Below are 18974 nucleotides of genomic sequence, written 5' to 3' on the forward strand. Positions count from 1 at the left end.
GACAGTATTAGCAGCATTTCTTAAACCGTGTAATGCAATTTAAGATGTCCTCATTATTCTGTGACTTGTTATTCACAGGTATTCAAGCTAGTTAAAAGAAAATCTGCTGTCCTCAGATGTCAATCCTAGTCAGATATATGACTCATAGAACAACATGGTGTTAGGTCAGGCCATATTGTGTTTCTTGAGACAACATAATACAAGATGAGGGTGATAATACTTAGCATTTACATACTGCATTGCATTTTCAAAGCACTGTGCGAGCACTGTTCTATACATCTCAATCTGATACAATCTCCTTGCGATGGGGTGTATTCCTCACTCTGGCCCCTGAAAGGTAAATTAGGCCAGGCAGGCCTAAGTAGGGGAGAAATGTAGGCTACAAGGAGGCCACAAATGAGAAGCATGCTCAACTGGGAGGAACAGGAGTGGCCAGCATAAAACCCAGGAGCTGAGGGTTGCAGGAAGGGTGGCTGCAGTTATTCCCTGAGAGGAGGAAGTTGAGAGGCTGGTGAACCAAGAGAAGGTGGGAGCCAGTTATGTAGGAAGAAGCCCAGGGAAACAGCAGCAAGGGGTAAGATGATACGGGCCTTGGCTGCACGTTATAGGGTCCCGGGGCTGGAACCCAGTGTAAAGGGTGGTCCTAGGTTCCCCTACCAGCCACTAGCTAGTGACACAGGGTGTTGGAGATGTCATCCGGACAGCTGACAGGAGGGCCAAGCCATGGACTTGGAGCTGCAGCTTCTAGTCCGTGGCTTGGCCCTCCAGCCATGTCACTGAGTTCCTCCCCTTCTAGGGAAATCATAGTCCTTCCAGACCAGGAGTGGGGCAAATCTTCCTCTTCTCCACTGCTTTAATAAAAACACCAAGGAGCTTGCAATCTGCACAATACCTAACAAAAATAAGTGACAACACAAAGCAAAGGGTTGGGGAAAGGAAGATAAAGGTGAAATATGTTTTGTCATGTAAGCATCTTGTTTGAGCTGTTCTTTAAAATTAGTTCATTTGGGGTTAAGGTTGGTGATGACAGATCAAAAAATGTTCTCACTGAAAAAAAAATTTGTTGCGATTTCTTTGCAAAATTAAAAATAGTGGTTTTCAGTTTGTTCTAGGCTGGAACCTTCAAGATTTTGACTATCGTGAACACCAGTAAAAACCTTTCTGGCAGCTCATCAGGAGATTTTGGAACTATTTTATTTTATTCTAATTTGCACTTTTATTAGGCTGAGTGTTGACCTATATATATATATATATATATATATATATATATATATATATATATATATATATTTAAAGTGTTGAGTTTTAATAATTGTTATGTCATCTAGAATGTTTGCAGCAGGTGGTTGCTTAAAAACAGCGGAGTGGTCATTAACACCGACCTTGGTGTGTTCTTAGGCAAGAGGCCAAATTGAGTGACCGTAAACCAGTTAATACAGCATAGCTGAATCTGTTCTACTGTGAGAAGCCAGGGAGATGAAACAGTACCTAGGGGTCTATTTATACATGTGTGCAAGTCCTATAATCAGTGGGAGATCCCTACATGTATGAAGAGGTGATTTATCTCTTTTAAAGTATCTGAGGCATTATAAGGAAGAGAATGAAGCTCAAAGCAAGCCTTCCCCCAAGCTCAAAAAAAAGGGTGGGGAGGGAGGAGAGAAGCAATGACTGTTATCAGTACTTTTTCCCTTTTAAGTTGTTTCATTGTATCTTAGTTCACATAGGGAAGATGTTTATGAATCTACACGAAGAGCAGTATAAATCTGAGCCTTTAAAAATCAGCAAATCCTGATGAACAAATGGCGATTGTTTAATTAGGGTGACACACTGACACGGTCTCTACAGTCATAGCTAAAACAAGCACTGCTCTCATGATGAGTAAACATAATCCCTATGACTTGTGTCTTGAAAGTAAAAGTTGTAAACAGTAGTCATCTGGAATTTCAATTCTCTTTCTTCTTTAGACTTCATCTTTTTTCTCAAAGGAGGCCTTCAGAGGGGAAAAAAGGGATCAGCAAATACCATGTGCTGCATTTTTAATTAATGTACTCTCATACCACCAGCCTGGCTGAGTGCACTAACCCTGGACTGCATAGTCTTCTGCATGTGTATAGCTATCTGAGTATTTGCTTAAAGTAGTGCTATGACTCCTCCCAGAGACATATTAGAAATCTTAGGCACCCCTGCATAGTTGGCATATAAGATTACGATATGGCTTGGATATCCCTGTATTACTGGTACACATTTCTGGTGGCCCAAGTATTAGAAAAGTCTTCACAGGCAATTATCTTAAAGTGGTAACTGCATTTTGTGCTTCATTTCTCATAAAGAATAAGAGTACAAAAATCAGAGAAACTGTCCTAGCGGGTATTACCTTTATTTAAGAAAATATTACAGTTATTGCTCAAAACACTGTGTAACACTACATATTTTCAGGTGTGGGATCATTATTACTGAAATATTTTAAATATGTTTAGAAGTGGAAATAGCCTGAGATTTGCGTTTGGCTGTTTACAAATTTTGATAACTCTTTCCTGGAAAGTAATGGGTCTGGGACGCTATCTGTATTAAGGAAATTCCCCTAATATAGACATGCTACACCTGCACAACCCAGGTTTTTCACCAGTGCAGCTTTCTTGAGTATGTTACTGGATTAATCTGCACTGGGGTAACCTTGCTTTGCGCCAGTACAGCACAGCTGTATTAGAGATTTGGGCCAGAGTAACTACGTCAATATTGTCAACCGCCAGCATTCAAAAATCACGAGTCAGGCCTCCAAAAATCATGAGGTTGGTTTAAAACTCTTTTGCTATGATGCCTACAAAAAACTGACAACTGTTCAGCAGCTGCTATGCGGAGACCACTCACTGCCTATCACGCTGACCAGTATTGTCTCACTGTTTCCTTTTACTCCACTGTCTGTGCCCACCTGTTGTTGCTTGTCCTATACTTAGATTTTATACTCTTCGGGGGCAGAGGTCATCTTTTTGTTCTGAGTTTGTACAGAGCCTGGCACAATGAGGTTTCAGTCCAATAATATATTTTGGGTCTTTTTATTAGCCTTGTTTCTGAGCCTTTAATAGTCACATTTTCAAGATTTTTCTCAGCAACCATGAAGTCTAGAAGCTTACTTTTACAAAAAATGAACGCTGAGAGTCTCATGTAATATCATGACTCTAGGAGATGGGGATTTAAGAAAAACAGCAAAAATGAAATTCTTGATAAAATTATGAGTTTGCAACACTACTGCATCAATGTAGTTACATAGGTGGGAATTTCATGTATGGGTAAACAGGACCCTACAGCAGATGGCTCTCTAGAGCAGCTTGCTCTGTTTATGTCATAATGTACTTCTACGACATTGTGATAGAGGCTTCTAAAAGGAGACTGCTGAACAAATCTCAGTGTTTGGGGTTTAGTTCAGCAACGTTAACAAGGCAGATTCAGATGGGCTTGGATTCCTACACATATTCTTCACTCAGTCCTCATGATTTTTAAAATGGCTCAACCAGTGAGTAAAGAATATTCATTTTGGTTGGTTCAAGCACTGTTGCTGTTATAAAGAATTAGTGCTTTCAGGATAATTAAGGCTTCCTAAGTCATTTATACTGGTGTTATTTCATGGATGTACTGCCATTATAGTTAATGGCAACCTAGTGCTATCCAAGAGATGCTGATTGCCACACAGACATGTATGTGTAAGCAGTGTCAGGATGAGCTCCACCCTGACATCTGGTGGTGAGGTGTGGCAAGTTGTGGAAAAAAAACTTCAGGGGCCGATCTCATTTGCATAGGCACACCCACCCCGCCTAGACTGAGGCCATAGCTGCCCAAATGGTCACTTCAGCTGTTGTGGGATCCCCAGTGTCTGTTATTGGGGCGGGAAGAGTAAATTGTTATTACCCTGATTATGGGAACTGTGCTTGGAACTGTACTTGGCCTTTTGTTATGATGGAGGGACTCACCATCAACTGAGTAGCACTCGCTAGGCAAGGGTCATGGGTTCCAAAACTGTGTGAATTGAGAGAGACTTGAGACAGGTATTAGTACCTGGTGGTGTGGGCCCCTTTGTGAGGGCCTGAAGCACCAATTGCACCTCTGTCTCTCTCCGCTGTGGAATGTCAGAGCTAATTTTGGGTCTATTAAGAGTCTTGCTACAGGTACTGGGCTGCATTCACGTTGGCCTTATGGTGCACCAGCACTAAGGCCCCCACTACTATGAGCTGAAATCACTGAGAGCTGAAATCACTAAGAGCTGGAATCACTGAGCACTGTGTCAAGTAGTGGGGAGCCGGAAGATCTAGCGTGCAGTGGTGCTGTTCGTGAGACGGCGAGCTGTGCAGAGCGGAGCCGTTCGTGAGACGGCGAGCTGTGCAGAGCGGAGCCGTTCGTGAGACGGCGAGCTGTGCAGAGCGGAGCTGTTCGTGAGACGGCGAGCTGTGCAGAGCGGAGCCGTTCGTGAGACGGCGAGCTGTGCAGAGCGGAGCCGTTCGTGAGACGGCGAGCTGTGCAGAGCGGAGCCGTTCGTGAGACGGCGAGCTGTGCAGAGCGGAGCCGTTCGTGAGACAGCGAGCTGAGCAGAGCTGTTTGTGAGACAGCGAGCTGTGCCGAGCAGAGCCGGTCGTGGTGGAGCGGAGCAGTCCGTGAGACAGCGGTGTGTTCGTGAGATGGCGAGCTGAGCAGAGCTGTTCGTGAGACGGCAAGCTGTGCAGAGTGGAGCCGTTCGTGAGACAGCGAGCTGTGCAGAGCGGAGCCGTTCGTGAGACAGCGAGCTGTGCAGAGCAGAGCCGGTCGTGGTGGAGCGGAGCCGTTCGTGAGACAGCGGCGTGTTCGTGAGACGGCGAGCTGAGCAGAGCTGTTCGTGAGACGGCGAGCTGTGCAGAGTGGAGCCGGTCGTGGTGGAGCGGAGCCATCCGTGAGACAGCGGTGTGTTCGTGAGACGGCGAGCTGTGCAGAGCAGAGCCGGTCGTGGTGGAGCAGAGCCGTTCGTGAGACAGCGTAGCAGAGCAGAGCCCTGTGGGGCAGTCAGCTTCAGGACACGTAAGGTGCCCCTTACCCCTTTCCCCCACACACAGGCACATTTTAGCCAGACTGGGGAGTAACACTATGCAGATGAACTTTTGAACTCTGGGGCTGGACTTTTTGGACTTTGGGTGATTTGTGGATTGCTGGACTCAAGAGACGTTTGGGTGCTGGGACTCAAGAACCCGAGGGAAAGGGGCATGCCCCAATTTGCTTGGGGTGGTTTTTTTTGCTCATGGGTTGTGTTATGAATCCTGTTGGTGGTGTTTCCCCAACATAATGCCACATTGTTTCTCTCTGTTATTAAAAGGCTTTTTGCTACACTCAGACTATGTGCTTGCGAGAGGGGAAGTATTGCCTCTTGGAGGCGCCCAGCGGGGGTGGTATATATTTGTCCCAGGTCACTGGGTGGGGGCTCGAGCCGGTTTGCATTTTGTTATTGGAATGGATCCCCTAGATATTGAACCCGGCCCTTGTTGCTGCCAACTCTGATGGGCAGAAGGGTTACATATGTAAACGTGTATATAGGCACTCGAGACATAATTGCTTCTACCCTCAAATGGTCTTGTAAACTGAGGTAAGAGTGATTTTTTTTCCCCATATACCAGGAGGACACTTTCATTCCTACAAATTTACAGTCTTCTCGTAAACTAATACAATAATTTCATGGTCAATGGATCTTTCTCTTGTGCCCGTTCTTCAGTTTAAGTGTAGCTTGAAGGGTCCAGTAAAAATCAAAACACATATGGAAACTGTTTGGAAGGTGCAACTTTAGCCTCAGTGAATGTCAGCTAAGCTCCTGTAGATGCCTGTTGGTGCAACCTCTCTTGCAGTACTTGGATCTGTTAGATAATGTGCATGTGTTTCTTCAAGGAGGCTTGTTTTGCAGACTGAAGAAATGTTGGTTCAAGTGCTGTTCCACATAAATAATGACCCGCCTCCGTCTCTAGGTCTCCCAAGATGATTAAGATTTTGCTTTCTGACCCTAAGCATCCATACTGATTTTTCATGGATTTAGAGCCCATACTGTCAAAGATAATCTCTTAGTACTCTCTAGGAGACCTTCTTTGCCCCAGTAGGTAAAATGTCTGCTACATGTGCTCAGATTGTATTTTGCAACAGATTTCTTTTTACTGGGATGCAACTGTTCTATCATTGATGCTTCTTTAACTATATTAGGCGTAAATTATCTTGTAGATGCCAAAATTCTAATCACTGTGTCTGTGTGGGAGTTTTCACAAACAACACTCTTGGCCCTCTGACCAGTTTTTTAAAAAAACGAAAACAAAACACACGCTTCCATGGCTAAGGTCCAATCGGCTCAGCTCCGTGGGGGGTTTCCAGTGCTTGGGTGAGTTTTAACCATCCTGCCATAAATCAAACTGTGCAGAGCAATGAAATTCTGATAGCTGTACGATGAGATGGCTGGATAGTGTTACAGTTCCCTCATTAAGAAGAACTGGAGTTAAGCGAGGGAGTTGAGCTTTCAGCTGTATTAAAACAACAAGTGTGGGAGAAAAGGCTAGAGTGAGGGAGTTCACCTTATCACAACAAAGACTTTGCATGCACATTATATCAAGTCTTCTGAACTTCATCCTGCTGGGTAGTTTATCAGAATACCAAGATGAATAGAACAGAAAAGAATTTTGTCTATATACACCCTGGTTTAAATCTTCTAGCTCAGTTTTCATCCTAATTCTTTCTCTGTTATGTCACTCCATTGCAATGGACTCCACCTCCTCAAAAATAAATTCATACTATATCAGATTTTATAACAATATTAGTATAGTGATCATATTATCTAAAAAAAACAGTGAAACTAGGAGCCATGGTGGGGCAAGAACTCTGCCAACTTAGGAACTCACTGATCACTTCCCATTCATTCTAATGTGACCAAAACAACTGACTTCTCCTTCAGCTTTGACCTCTACCTTTTTTGTTAAGTGTAGCCAATTAACCCCCCACCCCCAAAAGATGAATCATATGCCCCCCTTATTATCCTCTTATCAGTGCAATCTGTGTGTTACCGTTGTTTAAACACAAGAGACAATAGAATTGTGTCTTCACGTGGAAGAGCATTTTCGGACAACAGCATGTGAGTAAACTGTAATATGAATTGAGACATGTAATCAAATTTCAGAGGAAACCTGAGTGAAAGTCTTGCTGTTACTTTTCTATACAGCAATGTGAACATAAGGATTTTATGGACTATATAGGTTCAAACAAAACAAAAACCACCACTACCACCAAAAACATCAGCCTTGTTGGCTTGTTTAAAAGCAATCAGGTCCAAAAGACTTCACTTTGAGAAAAGGATTAGTGAAGTCTTGGCATCAAGACAAAATGAAAACACAGGAGATACTGTCATGAATTATTGCTAAATGCACACAAGTTATGCAGAAGATATTGATTATGAAAAGTGTTAATTTACACCAAACCATTACAAGAGAATGGGATAATTTTGCTGACGCTCTGTTAGTACTTGGATTTACTGTGCTTCCTAAGTGACTTGTTAACTTATAAGCTAGACAGGCCAAAGTCTGGGACAACATCTGGAGGTCAGAGAAAGAGAACAGCAATGTACTTGATTTTTCATCAAATATTTTCATTTTGATTTATCTTGGATGACTGTTTCATTATGGCCTACTGGATGCTCTCTGATTACTTGGACATGGGGTCTAATGCTTATGTACACTGTAAGTTCCTTGGGGCAGGGAGTGCACCTTTTAACCTATTTCCTCAGCACCTAGCACAATGGGATCTGATACTGACTCTCTCTGGTGTTACTACAATACACAAATCCAGCAATAATCGTGTATTCCCCCATATGCTTGAAGCCTGCCTGTTTATAAACCAGTTCAAGTGCCTTTGGCTGTCTATTGGGGCTGAGGTATGGAGGCAAGTTAATTTGCTACCTTGACATGGAGCAGAACTTTACGCTCAGTTGCCCAGGGCCAAGTGTGATACATTCATTGTGGGTGCTTCTATATGGTTCATGTGATTGCTTTCTCATCACAAATGCAAAAAAGAAACATTGTTAGACCACTCATCTGACCCAGTAAACGTATATGACCTAATATAGGCCCCAATTCAGCAGAGTACTCAAACGTGTACCCTACAACCCACGTGCCTAAAATTAAACACTTGCTGAATCTGGGCCACAGAGAAGCTGGGTACTACAAGTAACTACCTACATTGAGTTTCAATAAAAGAAACCAATTTCCACAGTGTATCCCTCTGGTTGTTAATACTAAAGAAATGCAAGTGATAAAACACCTGCCACTTCTTTCTATGCTTGGTTAGAGCCTTTCATCTCTGTACCCACCAGTGCTGAAATATTGTAGAGCTTTAAAATATTTCACGTATTCTAAAGCGCTCTTGTGAAATTTGGGGTCTACACCAAACACTGACACACACAGCCATGGTTCCTGGTATTGTTCAGGCACTCAGCAGCAGCTTTTCATCATGCTACAGGCAAGCAGGAGAACCCTAATAAATATATTATATGTAATGACCCAGACAAAGAGGTAATTGGAAAGACTATTGGCTCTGGTTGAACTTGCTGAATATTTTCCCTTTTAGTGGTTTTGCAGTGTGAGGAGTAATCCTACTTTTTATATGAAGATTCTACAGCTTCAGCGTGAGGCGACATATTTTTGGAATAAAATGGGTGTTGCTTGGATTTGACGATAGTGGTTGCATTACAAGAATCAAAATAGACTATAGTGCAATAGGATATTGCTGTGCCATTTGCTGTGGCTGGTGGGACGTCAGTGCATTACAGTTTTGTAAATTATCATGAGCAGATGCTTCACCCTCAAGGATAGCAATAATGAGGATAACAAAATTTCTGCCCTGTCTGTGGATTAGCAAGTATTCACATGTTCAGAGTTAAGTGAAGTTTTAGGCCAAGTTGTTAAAAATAGGGGTGACTAAAGTTAGGCTCTTACCATACATTAAATTCTGTCTTAGGGTTTTATGCTGCTGTCCATTACCATAGTATGAGTGACTTGCTTTAAATTATTACCCTTTACTGAAATTATAATGGAAGGGTTTAATATCAAGTTTTCTCATTGTCTGTAATTGTTCATTCAAAACTTCCACTGACTAGACATCTAGGACCAAGTCTTATGGTGTCTATGTTCAAGAGAAATGGCTACAATCATATGGCTAGACAGATTTAAAAGGCACCTTGGCTACTGAAGTCACATAAGAATTCAGGTGCAATTAAGGATCCAAACACATCCCCTAAATTGTGACTCTTCTGAATATCAGTAATGAGAGAAGGCAGCACACATCTCATATCCTCAAAACCAGTATCACTCCTGACTTGTTTGCATTGATCTTCAGTCAGCTACTGCTCATCCAACTCCCTGTCTCAGTCAGCCACTCAGAAAGATACACCGTTATTATTGGTGTTGTTATATTTACCTATCTATTTATAGGAGTGCCTAGAGGTCCTAATCAGGAGCCCATCATGCTGGGATCTCTACAAATGCACACAAGAGAGTCCCTTCTCAAAAGAGCTTACAGTCTAAATAGGGGGATGCCTTAACAGGTGAGTGGAAGGGGGACAATTATGACAGTAACAAACACAAGGTTCCATGGCTTAGCTTTGTGCACAATTTAGCAACCTTCAATTTAATATACACAAACAAAAATAAATGGGTAAGACATTAATGGATCTCTGAACAGGCCACTTGTTTAGCATTATCACTAGGCAGTTAGCCATGGGCAGTTAACTCTATAGGTTCAGTAAGAAAGAGCCTGTACCGATCATTCTGTAGAACTATGTATGTGAAATGGCTCAGGAAGATAGTGAAATGATTTCAACTTCTCACAAATCACAGAACAGTAACTTCCCACCTACTTGGAATGGAAGTTCTTCTGTCATTTGGACTTCCTGGGGCATCTCCAGACTGGCCGACATTATTTCTGACTCTTCCCTGTGAACAACTCCAAATATAATGTATCCATTTGAAAATTACTGTTTTATCAATGTTTTCAGATAAAGCATTTTATTATGTAGAATACACTAAATGTCCTCAAAGACCTAAATAACATAGGTCCAGCTCTTCAAAAGTACTTAGGGGTTGCTTTGCTGACCATTGCCACACCTAATCCCTGTGTAGTCTAGTGGAATCCTCAACCCCGAGTTAGGTGCTGGTGGCTAAAGAAGGGATTCTCAGAAGCCAGCAAGTTGACTGGGGTGCTGCCTAAGCTAGCCAGGAGTGAAATGCCAAGAAGAGGGGTAGGAAAAGGAGCGGGGCTTAGGCATCTAAACGGTGATATGATGTGTATGGCTGGTGGGCCAGAGATAGGCACCTACCTCCACTCAATATTCTTAGCCATAAACCTTCTCTAGGAGTTAGGCATCTAAGCCAGGTCAGCTGCTTAAGTAGCTCATGTTATAGCAGCTGAAACAGTCTTTTGCTTTCTCTGTCTCCTGCTTATACTTGATGCCTCTCTCATTGTGTAGGTGCTATGCTGCAGCATTTGACAGGTCTCAGGTGTACTTAGAGCAGGCCTACAGGATCAGGCCCCACGAGTGAGATTGGCATTTCCCTGCCTAGTTTGAGAATCCTGCTTTGGCACTTCCCAGACTTTGACTGGAGCTAGGACTCCAAGCTGTTTGTTAGCTGTGGTGTGGCTTCAGGGCGTAGATGGCTTTGTGAATGCTGACTGGTGAAAACTTAGGGCCCTATGGGACTTGGGTGCCTGCAGGGTTAGGTGGCAACTATCAACAGTTTTGAAAATGTCGGTGGTGCTTAAATGGTGGACTTTTTAGCTCCTAAAGAGGCAGATAGGCACCTAAATACCTTTGAGGATGTGGGTCCCCACAGTGGACCACTAGACTAGTGGTTCTCAACCCACAGGTCGTGGGCTGCTTGCAGCCCAATCAGCACACAGCTGCAGCCCATGTGACATCCTCGGGGCCATACAGGTAATATATATGTTGTGTGGATGCGGCCACATAACACAGAAAGAGCCCAGAAAGGTGAATAGGTTGAGAACCACTGCTCTAAGGGCATGGTCCTTGACTTCACTGGGCTTGGATCAGGCCTTAAGGGCTTTACTGTATGCCCCTATAATGATTTAATGGACTGTGAAGATAATTACTCCTAGAGATTTGTGGTTTGATTTTTCAGAGGGGCTGACCACCTGCAGTTTCCATTGACTCTGAAAATCAACAGCTCTGAAAATTGGGCCACTAGTGGGCTGGGGAAGGACCTTGTTCTCAAAATGTCAAACTTTCACACTCATTTCAAACTGCATCCACTTGACCTGTCCACTTGGATTCCCAATATATAGTTATTTACTGTTCTTTGAAGATTATTCCATACGACTTGTTGTTGAGCTTAAGTTGTGATATATAAGGTGATATAAAGCTAGACTCATTTCACAATGTCCAACAAATAAGAGGCTTCTGGACACAAAAGGAACTAGCCTCACACTTTTTGGCTTAGGACTCCTGGAAGCAGATGGTATGCATTTTATATCTAAGCTTATTCAGCATTTAGTGCTGGCTGCTAGATAAGTCCTGGCACCTGACTTGAAATCTCCCATTCCCCTGAAAATTAACACCTGGTTTCAGAAATGCTGGCCTAATCAAGTGATGGAAAAGCTCTCCAGCTTTATAAAAAGAAAGGTCATGCACTGTCTTGAAGCTTGTTAGCCAAGAAATCCAACCCTCTATTAGAGCTGTGTAAAATCACTGGGGGAAAAAAATTGAAAAATGAGAGCAATGACATTTGTCATAGACACAGTTAAAAATGCATGGAGTTTAACATGTCCATAAATACATGTACCATTATCCCTATTTTACAGCTATTGAAACTCAGACCCAGAGGGTAAAGCAAAATTTTCAAATTTGAATGCCTAAAGCTGGAGGCCTAAGTCCATATATAATCACCTAAAGAAGTAGCGTAATTTTACAGAGGTGCTGCGCACCACAATCACTCATTTATGACATCTTTTGGTGCCCACGTTTAGACAACAACATTTAAATTTTGGTCTTAACTTCTGGGTCAAAGTTACCCCATCTGTAAAATGGAGATAATGATTTTTACCAACTTCATAGGGATGCTGTAAGGCCTAGCTAAATGTTTGTAAAAGTTTATATGGAAGTGAAAAGTATTGTTAAAGTTAGTCAATGGCACAGGTGGGAATGGCACTTTGGATTTATGGACTGAAATCTGATTCACAAAGGTACTTAGGTGTTGTGACACCTAACTCCTAGGAGCCCTACCAACTCCTTGAATTCTGAGCACGGTTTTAGACACAAGCTAGCCAGGAGTGAAATGCAGAGGAAAGGGACAGGATTTAGATTCAAAGGTCAGTGCTTAATTTGTGCCAGGGTTTGCCAGTTCATAGCCTCGGCTCTTCTGAGCTTGCAGCATCAGTTATGAATATAAAAAAATTGCTTGAGCCCCAGCACCTCTTTCATTACAAATTAAGCACTGACAGAGGTAGTTAGGTGCCTAACTCCTATTAATCTGAGCCTTAGGCCCCAGACTGACAGGCCAGAGATAGAATCCTCCCGCTGCTTGAGATTCACCGCTATTAATACTCTCCTGGAATTAGGCCCTTAAGCCCAGTCAGCCCTTTCTTAGAAAAAAATACAAGAGAGAGAGAGAGAGAGTGAGAGAGCAAAATATGCAATAATCCTGTGGTTATGGGAGACTCAGGTTCAAATCACTACTCTGCTTGATTTTAGAGCAGGGATTTAAGCTTTGGTCTCGCTGACCCAGATGAGTGCCCTAACCACTGGGATACTGAGTACTCTGAGACACTCCCAACCCTTCAGCTGTCTATTGCATGAGGCCTGTTCCTGTAGGTGTGCTCAGAGCATGCCCGTGGGACCAGGCCCCACTGGTGAAGTAGGCGGGGGGATGTCTAATTTGAGAATATCACTGGGGTTTCCTCTTGTACTTCTGCTAGAATTCCAAGCAGCTCCTTAGCTGTGGGAGAGCATCAGGACTTAGGCAGCTTTGCACATGTCTATCAGAAACGTAGTGACTATAGGGTTAGATGGCAGCTGAGAGTCATTTTGAGAATGTCAGTGGTACCTAAATGTTGGACTTACATGCCTAAAGAGGCAGATAGGCTGTTAGGCATCTAACAGCTTAGTGCTCATTTATCTGAGACAAGTAAACTGTAAATTGGCACGTTACTTCCTCCAGGTCAAAATGTAACCCCCCTCTTTCATTTTGATCATTTTTTCCCCCACAAAATTGTTGATATTGTAATATTGTTGCAATTTTCATCTCCCTCCACTGCTTAAGTGGCATGGGTGGATGCTGAGATGTCCAAGTGGAGAACTGAATGATTAAAGCCCTGATCCATCTCCCATTAAATTAATTGGAAAGAATCCCATTGATGTAAATGGGAGTTAGATCAGGCAATGGGAATTAGGCACCTAGGTGCTTCTGAAAATCCCACTTGGCACCTATCTGCATCTTTAGGACCTGAATGTCTTTGAAAATCTGGCACTAGGTGCGTATTTGTGCACTCATGTAGGAAGTCATTTTTGAAAAATAAATTTATGCATGGCCAAGATTTTAAAAAGTGATTAGTGATTTTGGGGTGCCCAACATATAAGGCACCTTAAAGGGATCTGATTCTCTGAGGGCAGGCTGTCAACATTTTCTGAAAATTAGGCCCCTTTAAGGTGTCTCAAATTGGAATGCAGATATTGAGGTACCCAAAATCACTGGTCACTTTTGAAATTCTTGTCTGTGGTTCAGGTCTCTCAGTGTCATAGTCCTTAATTTTGGAGGTCTATCAAACATATTTGTTTAAATTATTTATGTCCAAAATGTTTCAGGTTAACAAAAAAAATCTATTCCATTGATATATAAACCCTGAAGATAATGCTTTGTTCCTTTCTTGCGATGAATAACACCTCCCAAGACTAGCTACTGTTTAAGTTTGTTTCATGAGTGTGGTACTCTTACAGTACATATGTGAGCAGGAGGATTTCTGCCAGGTTACTAAGAAAAATTTGGTGATTGAGTACCAGTTCCAATTCTAGAACTGTGAGCTTTGCACCATTAAAAAAATGTACATCTTTAATGTAATACTATGATATAATGCCACTTTAATCATTGGGGATTCAACATATCCTTTCCACTTGCATCCTTTATCACTCATTCAAAAGCTAGCATTCCCTTTGTTTGCTGGTGTTACCTTTTTTGTTGTTGTTTATACAGTACCTCTCATACCATATCCCATCTACAGGATTCTGTTTCTTTTTATTAGACAATCATGACTCATTACAGTTATAGGAACAATTGAAACATTCACCTAATTAAAAGTCACAGATCATAAACTTCAATTTGGTCATAATGCTAATTCTCTTCCAAGATTTTTTGATGATAAAAGTGAAAAATAAACAAAAATAAGCCTTTGTTTCGCTTATCATTACTATAAACTAGTGATGTCCAAAGCACAGTGAAAACCCTTATGTTCAGAAAGTGCAATCCTGCTGCATTCCATGTTTGCTTTTTGAATCAATATTCTGTAGTTCTTCAATTTGGGCTCTGTGCACAACATTTAGGGTCAGATCTTGCCTGTTAGACACAGTCTACACTTAAACATGTAGAGCTCCATCTTGTCTATGAGACACAGTCCAGAGTAAGAGGAAGTTGTGCTGACACTGGTGGAACTCCACCAGTGATAACAATGGTGGGAGTGCTGGTGAAGACTGGCCATAGGTGTTTTAACCACTGTGGTTCTTTATCCTTGTTCTTAGCAGGGCTAGATAATAGGATGGTTAAAATGTTGGTGGCCAGTCTATACTTGCACTCCCGACATGGCTTTCACTGGTAAAACTGCACTGTTGGTAGAGCCATGGTGGGAAATTTTAAGAAAAGTGCTAGTGCAGACAATGCTCAAAGTGAAGGGTATGTGGAAAGAAGACTGCTTCAAAATGGTGTCGGGGGGGGGAGGTCCCATATGTTTGCAATTCCCCCTCTACATGTCATTATTTACATACCTGGCTTTTACCTGTTAAATTTTGACTGCCTTACACACTCACTAAGCCACTAGAAACATAGGAATTATCATAGTGCATCGGATGTGTTCCATCTAATTCAATATCCCAGCAGTATCAGTTGCTTCAGAGGAAGACATAATCTACCTCCCGGGGAAGTGTCTTCTGAATCCCTGTAAATTAGAGGTTGGTTTATGCCCTGAAACATGAGAGTTTATGCCACTTATATATAAATCCTATTTAGTCCCATCAGCCATATAGTGGCTAATATTTAAAAATATAATGAAGCCATCAGCCTTCATGCAAGTTCAACCAGTAAAGAGTATTTTCTTTTATTAGTTTAAAATGTTACCCTTCATTTTCATTGATTGTTTCCATATTCTTGCATTATGAGAGCTTAAACAGAAGTGATCAGTTTCCCTCTGCTGTACAATTTATTATTTTGTATACCATCTTCTTTGTGACTATTTTGAACACTTTTCACAGGTTCACAGCTACTCCTGCTTTTAAGAATTAACCTGCCAGAGAAATTCCTCATACCCTCCATATAGGAAAACTGCACGCAAATTTACATTGACCTGAGGTGTAGGAACAGAAATATTCAGTTGTAAGCCAATGGCAGATGTAGGTCAAGTTTTTCTCAAGGGATGAGGAGCCCAACTTGAAACACCATTAAAGGGGTCTGATTTTCAGAGATTGGGTACTCAGTCCTTTATGTCTAGCCATAATGGAGGTCACAATTACCCCCTAGGTTTTTATATGGCAAACCTTGCTACAGTGAAGCAAACTTTCAGAAAGGGTCAGCTTAATGAAGTCATAAATATGTAGTGTAAAAGATCACTAGGTGTATGCTACATAGGTGTTACTGTTGCATACACTGCCCAAATTTGAAATACTATGCAAGTGATGCCCAATGACTTACATTAAACTTTACAGCAATTGAAATTATAATTCTGAAAATAAAGGGAATTTTGATTTGGGGATATGCCATTGTGACTGCCATTGTGATAGCATCAAAATCTGGGTTCTTCACCATCACAACATATATATTGGTAGGCTATGACTTCCCAAGGGCCTCAGCCTGACCTCCCAGCTTGCACTGCATGTTGTGTGTGTAAAATCTTGCACATTCAAACCCCTGCCTTTGCGTGAACAAATCACACTTTCACAGTGCAAATCAAGTTGTTAGACAACTTAGGGAAAATTTTGCCCTGCCTCGACGGCTGGCAGAGGTCTCTTGGCAGTGGAACAAAAGTCTAATGTGATTTATCAGTGATATGGTTCCCATAAACTGACAAGTGCTGCTGCTTCTCCTGGAGCAGCTGGTATTTGGCTCCTCATCTCCTTTTAAAGGTGATTTTATATATTTATAATGTGTTCCTGAATTTAACTCAGAAGTCTTCTTTTGTTGATATGTACTTGGACTATACATGAAAGTAATGAAGGAAGTGGAGAATAGTACAGTTTGTAGTGTCTTGTTTACAAAAATGTCTTTCCAGCACTAGGTGTTTGCACCCTACTCAGGTATGATTTCAGTTTTGCCCTTGAAATAAGAGCTGAGTAATATTCCCAGCACATACTTCCCCTGCCAAACATTGAACTGATTCTGGACAGCTTGTGGTGTTTGCTTTCATATGTATTCCATATGTATTTTTGGTCCTGTTTCATTTATTCAACCAAGAGTTGTAGGCACCTGATAAATGGTAGTGCTAGATTTAAAGATTTAATCACACTGACTTGCCAAGTGACCATCTCAGATAAATAATAGAGGAGAACCAGTTGCCTATTATGACTACTTTGCCTATTTTATCTCAAACTTCTCAACTTGAATAACATATACTTTCTGTTATTAAGGAGGGAGATTGTCTGAATTCCAGATATGAAGTTTGATAGTACCTGAACACAAGGAGGCCAAGGTGCGGATTTAGAATACCTGACCTACTTCTGAGCAGGCCACCATATTGAATCACATCCTCTGAGGAAGTATCTGCTTAACAATCAGTACTTCGGGGAGTATTACTGAGGCATCAGTTGTGGCTCCATAGTTAAGGCTGTGCTGAGCTTTGTGCTTAAGGCTGTGATTTTTAAAAAACACAGCATTTCCCCCTGAAAAGTACTCTTTGAGTATAGAAAGAATTTTCTGAGAATTTACAGGTAAATCCATTAATTAGTTTAGGCGTTACAATTGATTAAAAATGGGTTCTTTAAGAAATTTTGCACCTGGTGTCAGACATTTCCTTTTAAGTCTGAATCATCTTATATCAGAATAAAATCAACTCTTCAAACTCTCCATTATTAAAATTTACTGAAATCTTATGCATAAGTTACATATGAAGAGGGGGTTTTTTAGGACTAATGGTTATTTTTGCCATTATTCATTATAACTGCAAGTTTCTCCTTCAGTCCAGGCTGACAACAATAGTAGATGGCAACCCTTTAGAAAGAGGGCAATCCTTCATGAGTTTCTCTGAAGGAAAAGATTTTATTTACCAGCTTAGCTCACAGAAGAAATGTTGGTTATGAAAAAATAATGGCCAAATGACCATTAATCCTAAATATTTCCTTTAAAAAGTTACACATTGCATCAGATCTACCCAACAGACAGAGGGGAAAACCTGTTTGCATGTGCATGCCTGCAGGGAAATGTTGGGGGTGCTGGAGGAAGGTGGAAACTGTCTGGTATTTGTGTGTGCAGGGTAATGTAGGGAAGTGCAAGATGCCAGGAGAATTCAGAGGACAGGAAGGAGGGGGAAACTGGGGTGTACACCCTGGGTACTTTATGTTACTCTGGTGAAACAAAGTAGCTGTAAATCCAGTTTAACTGGCCTCTATTGTCTGTTTCCTTTGTGCTACTCCAGTGTGGTATAAAGCACACAGATGTACCAGCAAATCTGTCTGTAAAGGTTATGCCAGAGTAATATTCTCTTTGAGTTTCTTATTTAGTGTTCATGTATTGAAAATTTTAATTAAAAAAAAACAACGGTTGCTCACCTTCTTGTAACTGTTGTTCTTCGAGATGTGTTGCTCATGTCCATTCCAATACTCACCTGCCTTCCCCTCTGTCAGAGTAGCCGCAGCAACAACCCTATCTTCTTCGGCTAATTTTCAGCCACTATTTCAGCAACTAACCTGAGATGTACAGTATCTGCAGAGATGAAATGGAAAAATTTCCATACGCCACTTATTTGTAGGGCTTCTGATTGTGGGTTTTAACTGATAAACACCGATAAAACATGTCAAATTTTAAATTTTAAATAATAAAATAAAATTAAAAATATTTTTCCAGTAAACACCGGAAATGCTTGCTTATACCTAAGAGCTTGTTTAAATGGGGAGTAATGGATGATGTGATTTCTAAGGGTATGTCTACATTGCAATGTAACCCCGGGTTAGTGGGACTTCTTGAATCAGCTGATCCATGTTAGGGAACTCTGGGCTTGAGCATTTACATTGAATTTAACCCTAGGTTAAGAATTTTTTGACCCATGCTTGAACCTAGGGATCTGGGGTCCACACTGCAGCGCACAGACCCAAGTCAAAATAACCATGTTCTAGAGTCCCTAGAGACTCAAAATGTGGTCACTATAGCTCTAGGAACATGGTGCACTGTGAGAAAACTTCACTGCCCACCCTGCACATGACCAGGAAGAAGCTTGCTTTTCAAAAGGCTTGATCGTTTGTTCTCCATTGCAAACCCAGGAGGCTTTCTGACAGTGTGCTTGCAGATCAGTGATCAGAAGAGAATAAGTTAATGCTGACCTGAGCTGCTGCCATTTGCAAAGGGGTAGGTGGCTTCCATTTTCAGTAGAGTGGATTGCAGATTGTTGGGATAGAGAGCACTAAGGAAGTTGTCCTGTGGAATTGTGGGATAATCCCAGATGACTCCCAGGACCTGAAGGAGGCAGGGCTGTGGCTACATTGCAAAGCAATAGGGCTTGGACTCTGGGTGCCGGCTTGA

The sequence above is a fragment of the Chelonia mydas genome, chromosome 3, assembly GCF_015237465.2.
Source record: "Chelonia mydas isolate rCheMyd1 chromosome 3, rCheMyd1.pri.v2, whole genome shotgun sequence".
Taxonomy (NCBI): domain Eukaryota; kingdom Metazoa; phylum Chordata; order Testudines; family Cheloniidae; genus Chelonia; species Chelonia mydas.